Raw genomic sequence first — 6,518 nt, 5'->3', positions numbered from 1 at the left:
ATCACACTAACGAGGATGGAGAAGCCTGGATACAAAGGGCGATAACCATCGGTAACTTCCCCCTTCCTGACCTCGCCTTCCTTGCTTGACCTCACCAATGCGTCCCGGTAGCCTGGCAGTACGGACACTATCTCAACGTCCACCCCACCCCAGATCTCTCCTTTCCCATCCGTGGGTAGCTGCCACCACCCACGGGTAGACGCATCCTTAAACCAAACATCTGAAACGTCGCCCGCGTTGGCGCGGGACCCGGTGACACCGACTTGCCTCCAGAGGCAGGCACGGCTCCAGCCACCCCCTCGACGCCCGCTCAACCACGGGGTGAATACCTCTCCCACTCTCTACTGCCGACCACATCGGGGGAAACCACACCCGGCACGGGCACGGGTGTCAGGCTCCTGGACCACCACTGACTAGGCTGGGCTGCTCTCCAGAGCCTCGTAGCGTGAAGAGGGTCCCCCTGGCGACCACGACGTCGGGCTAATGATTTGCTCTTCCCGGGCTTGGCCGGGCTGGTATTTTCATCACAATTGTGGTCTCCATTGGTGAAAAATAAGAAGCCCATGTGATAAATATATATATTTATGTGTGTGTGTCACTGTGTGTGTGTATGTCTGTGTGTGTCACTGTGTGTGTGTGTGTGTGTCACTGTGTGTGTGTGTGTGTGTGTGTGTCACTGTGTATGTGTGTGTGTATGTCTGTGTGTGTCACTGTGTGTGTGTGTGTGTCACTGTGTATGTGTGTGTGTGTGTCACTGTGTGTGTGTGTGTGTGTGTGTGTGGGTCTGTCTGTCGGTGTCTTTTCCTAGACGGGATCCGGCTGAGCAGCTTGATCCCTTTAGCAGACATCTGTAAATACCACAGTACATCCTGCCTGCCCGTCTGGTTAATCCATTCGGACGCCGCTGATGGCGTTTCAGGCTGCGGCACGTGGAGATTTATGGGCTGGGATTAGAATCTCAATCCCTTCAGACACTGTGTGTCTAACCGAGGATTACTCTATATCCCGGCTTCCCTTGGAAGTATTAGGGACGCCTGTCGGGGGACTTCCCTTGGGTCTTAATTGGTCTTACTGGGGACACTAATTGTTTGTAAATACCCCGTCCCTTCCTCCCCTCCCCCTCCCCGCGGAAGTCACGGTTACAAGTTTGTGGATATACTTATTTGTTGATGACACTCTATGTTAACGCGTAAGAGAGAACTCCTGCGGGGGGCGCCAAGCCACGGAAGGGCAACGCCAGCCCTCAAGGACCACCAACGGGTCAGATTGTAAGGATACCCCTGCTTCAGCACAGGTGGCTCGATCAGTGGCCAACTCCAGTCCTCAAGGGCCACCAACGGGTCAAATATTTTAAGGATATCCCTGCTTCAGCACAGGTGGTGCAATCAGTGGCTCACTCGATGACTGCACCTGTGCTGAAGCAGGGATATCCTGAGCACCTGACCTGCTTGTGGACCTCCTACCTCCCGGGCCGGTCTCTTCTCGTGCGCGCTAGTTTTTGGGTTGCGGGTATTTATTAGGTTCCCATGGCATCACCCCGATCAATTCGTCAATACTTGACATGATCAGCTACTCATTACTAATATATGTGGTGTGTTTTACTTCTCTTTTACGTACAGCATAGTGTATATCTACTGTATCTGTCCGGGTACCTAGCTGTGTATTTGTGTAAGTATCGGAAGGGAGAGAGAGGTGTATATAGGTGTATATAGGTGTATATAGGCAGAACAGCATGTATTGAAGAAGTCCAAATGTCCCGGAGAATATATTTTAGTACCAAGCATTTTTGTAGGAATTTTAAGAAATCGGACTCGTCCCTCCCTCCCCTCACCCTCTACCCCCTTCTCTCCCCCCCCCCCGATCTCTGTTCCTCTCATCAGTTTCCTCTAATACCTTACTATGTCCCCAATTCTCTCCGCCCCTCTCTCCTTCTCCAGCATTCTTACTTTCTCCCCAAGCGCCAACTAACGTCCTCTCTTTCTCCGTCTGCCCTCTGTGTAACCTTTTACAGCTCTCTGGCTCTCCTTATCTGCCACCAGGCTATGTGCGTTATGATGTCACAGGCCAGGTACATAGGTTCCATGTGTAGTGCATGGTAGGCTAACGTTCTCAGCAGCACCTTCTCAACCCCCTTCCCCCTTTGGGGTGGTCGAGAGGATCCCCACCCTCACAATTCGCCTTATTGTGATACATAAAGTAATCCCTCCATGGTTATCTGTTCTACGTCTTGTAGTTTGGACATAATGAGACACACACAGAACAACACCCTGAAATATATATCACCACCTTCAGCCCGTCTCCCCACTGCTGGATGAGGCCTCCCCAATGATCTCCCAGGTACAGCGGTTACAGCCTCTCTTCCCCACGTACATATAAATATATATCCCACCTTCAGCCCGTGTCTCCCCACTGCTGGATGAGGCCTCCCCAATGATCTCCCAGGTACACTGGCGACACACTTTATTCGAGCATGGCTAGTCCCACGAATTCGGGTATACCCGGGTGTATTGAGGTTTGTGACTGTTTTCTGCCCGAGTGCATTGAGGTATTTTCCAGGCAGGGATTGAAGCATTTTATTCCCGCTGGCTGCAATACTGCACAGTATATATATATATACTGCATTACAATTCATGAATTTATGCCATCTGGTAGACACGCGAAGCATTGCAGCCTATTAAATCCTTATCATTATCATTTAACAGATCAGCCGCCCGTCAGCCAGGCATGAACCCAGGCTGGGAAGGCAAATGCAACGGGGCTTGTCAGAGGTGAGGAGTGGCGCATTCCAGGTATCTGCCAGGTACATACTGGGTATTTGCTCGAATAAAGTGTGTCGGTGCAGTACTGCGGTTACAGCCTCTCTTCCCCACGTACATATAAATATATATCCCACCTTCAGCCCGTGTCTCCCCACTGCTGGATGAGGCTCCCCAATGATCTCCCAGGTACTGCGGTTACAGCCTCTCTTCCCCACATACATATAAATATATATCACCACCTTCAGCCTGTGTCTCCCCACTGCTGGATGAGGCCTCCCCAAAGATCTCCCAGGTACTGCGGTTACAGCCTCTCTTCCCCACATACATATAAATATATATCACCACCTTCAGCCCGTGTCTCCCCACTGCTGGATGAGGCCTCCCCAAAGATCTCCCAGGTACTGCGGTTACAGCCTCTCTTCCCCACGTACATATAAATATATATCACCACCTTCAGCCCGTGTCTTCCCACTGCTGGATGAAGCCTCCCCAATGATCTCCCAGGTACTGCGGTTACAGCCTCTCTTCCCCACGTACATATAAATATATATCACCACCTTCAGCCCGTGTCTCCCCACTGCTGGATGAGGCCTCCCCAATGATCTCCCAGGTACTGCGGTTACAGCCTCTCTTCCCCACGTACATATAAATATATATCCCACCTTCAGCCCGTGTCTCCCCACTGCTGGATGAGGCCTCCCCAATGATCTCCCAGGTACTGCAGTTACAGCCTCTCTTCCCCACGTACATATAAATATATATCCCACCTTCAGCCCGTGTCTCCCCACTGCTGGATGAGGCCTCCCCAATGATCTCCCAGGTACTGCGGTTACAGCCTCTCTTCCCCACGTACATATAAATATATATCACCACCTTCAGCCTGTGTCTCCCCACTGCTGGATGAAGCCTCCCCAATGATCTCCCAGGTACTGCGGTTACAGCCTCTCTTCCCCACGTACATATAAATATATATCACCACCTTCAGCCCGTGTCTCCCCACTGCTGGATGAGGCCTCCCCAATGATCCCCCAGGTACTGCGGTTACAGCCTCTCTTCCCCACGTACATATAAATATATATCCCACCTTCAGCCCGTGTCTCCCCACTGCTGGATGAAGCCTCCCCAATGATCTCCCAGGTACTGCGGTTACAGCCTCTCTTCCCCACGTACATATAAATATATATCACCACCTTCAGCCCGTGTCTCCCCACTGCTGGATGAAGCCTCCCCAATGATCTCCCAGGTACTGCGGTTACAGACTCTCTTCTCCACGTACATATAAATATATATCCCCACCTTCAGCCCGTGTCTCCCCACTGCTGGATGAGGCTCCCCAATGATCTCCCAGGTACTGCGGTTACAGCCTCTCTTCTCCACGTACATATAAATATATATCCCCACCTTCAGCCCGTGTCTCCCCACTGCTGGATGAAGCCTCCCCAATGATCTCCCAGGTACTGCGGTTACAGACTCTCTTCTCCACGTACATATAAATATATATCCCCACCTTCAGCCCGTGTCTGCCCACTGCTGGATGAGGCCTCCCCAATGATCTCCCAGGTACTGCGGTTACAGACTCTCTTCCCCACGTACATATAAATATATATCACCACCTTCAGCCCGTGTCTCCCCACTGCTGGATGAGGCCTCCCCAGTGATCTCCCAGGTACTGCGGTTACAGCCTCTCTTCCCCACGTACATATAAATATATATCACCACCTTCAGCCTGTGTCTCCCCACTGCTGGATGAGGCCTCCCCAGTGATCTCCCAGGTACTGCGGTTACAGCCTCTCTACCCCACGTACATATAAATATATATCACCACCTTCAGCCCGTGTCTCCCCACTGCTGGATGAGGCCTCCCCAATGATCTCCCAGGTACTGCGGTTACAGCCTCTCTTCCCCACGTACATATAAATATATATCACCACCTTCAGCCTGTGTCTCCCCACTGCTGGATGAGGCCTCCCCAATGATCTCCCAGGTACTGCGGTTACAGCCTCTCTTCCCCACGTACATATAAATATATATCACCACCTTCAGCCCGTGTCTCCCCACTGCTGGATGAGGCCTCCCCAATGATCTCCCAGGTACTGCGGTTACAGCCTCTCTTCCCCACGTACATATAAATATATATCACCACCTTCAGCCCGTGTCTCCCCACTGCTGGATGAGGCCTCCCCAATGATCTCCCAGGTACTGCGGTTACAGCCTCTCTTCTCCACGTACATATAAATATATATCACCACCTTCAGCCCGTGTCTCCCCACTGCTGGATGAAGCCTCCCCAATGATCTCCCAGGTACTGCGGTTACAGCCTCTCTTCCCTACGTACATATAAATATATATCACCACCTTCAGCCCGTGTCTCCCCACTGCTGGATGAGGCCTCCCCAATGATCTCCCAGGTACTGCGGTTACAGCCTCTCTTCCCCACGTACATATAAATATATATCCCACCTTCAGCCCGTGTCTCCCCACTGCTGGATGAGGCCTCCCCAATGATCTCCCAGGTACTGCGGTTACAGCCTCTCTTCCCCACGTACATATAAATATATATCCCACCTTCAGCCCGTGTCTCCCCACTGCTGGATGAGGCCTCCCCAATGATCTCCCAGGTACTGCGGTTACAGCCTCTCTTCCCCACGTACATATAAATATATATCCCACCTTCAGCCCGTGTCTCCCCACTGCTGGATGAAGCCTCCCCAATGATCTCCCGGGTACTGCGGTTACAGCGTCTCTTCTCCACGTCGCTCCCACACATTCCCTGACCCCATCCTCCCATCTTACTTTTGGTCGTCGTCTTGGGCTTTAATCTCTCTTGGAATCCGGTCGAGTTCCATCTTTGTCCAACGATGGTCATTTCTCCTTCCGATACGTCCGGCCCGCCGTCATTTTAATATCTTCCCGCGTGTGAGTTCCGAACCCATTAATTATTTTTCGTGTCTCTCCGGGTAATACCCAGCATACATCTCTCCAGACTTCTTTGCGTTGCTTGAAGCTTCAGAATTATCTTCGCCTTTCGTGTCCCACCCACACGGGAGCCCGGGCAGGATACACGGGTCACACACTTTCCTCTTGAGGCACCATGGAAGGGTCCCTCGTAAGATTGTCTTCTAAACGCTTCATTCTCCTACTGATTTCATTCAAACATATATGCACACAGTATATTAGATATTAGGTCATTATATTTACTACAATGTATAGCAAATAAAAAGATCACTTGTCTGCACCCCGCATTTCATCCATTATCCCCCAGCATACTGCGCTTCCACTGCAGCAAGGGATTCTGGGAAATGACATGCAGCCCGCCTTTCACCATTATCCCCCAGCATACAGTGCTCTCACTGCAGCAAGGGATTCTGGGAAATTACATGCAGCCCTGCCTTTCACCCATTATCCCCAGCATACAGTGCTCCCACTGCAGCAAGGGATTCTGGGAAATGAAATGCAGCCCTGCCTTTCACCATTATCCCACAGCATACAGTGCTCCCACTGCAAGGGATTCTGGGAAATGACATGCAACCCTGCCTTTCACCCATTATCCCCCAGCATACAGCACTTCCACTGCAGCAAGGGATTCTGGGAAATGACATGCAGCTCTGCCTTTCACCATTATCCCCCAGCATACAGTGCTCCCACTGCAAGGGATTCTGGGAAATGACATGCAGCCCCGCCTTTCACCATTATCCCCAGCATACAGTGCACCCACTGCAGCAAGGGATTCTGGGAAATGACATGCACCCCGCCTTTCAC

The sequence above is a fragment of the Ascaphus truei genome, unplaced genomic scaffold (assembly GCF_040206685.1).
Source record: "Ascaphus truei isolate aAscTru1 unplaced genomic scaffold, aAscTru1.hap1 HAP1_SCAFFOLD_1431, whole genome shotgun sequence".
Classification (NCBI taxonomy): Eukaryota; Metazoa; Chordata; class Amphibia; order Anura; family Ascaphidae; genus Ascaphus; species Ascaphus truei.
This window is presented reverse-complemented; position numbering follows the sequence as displayed.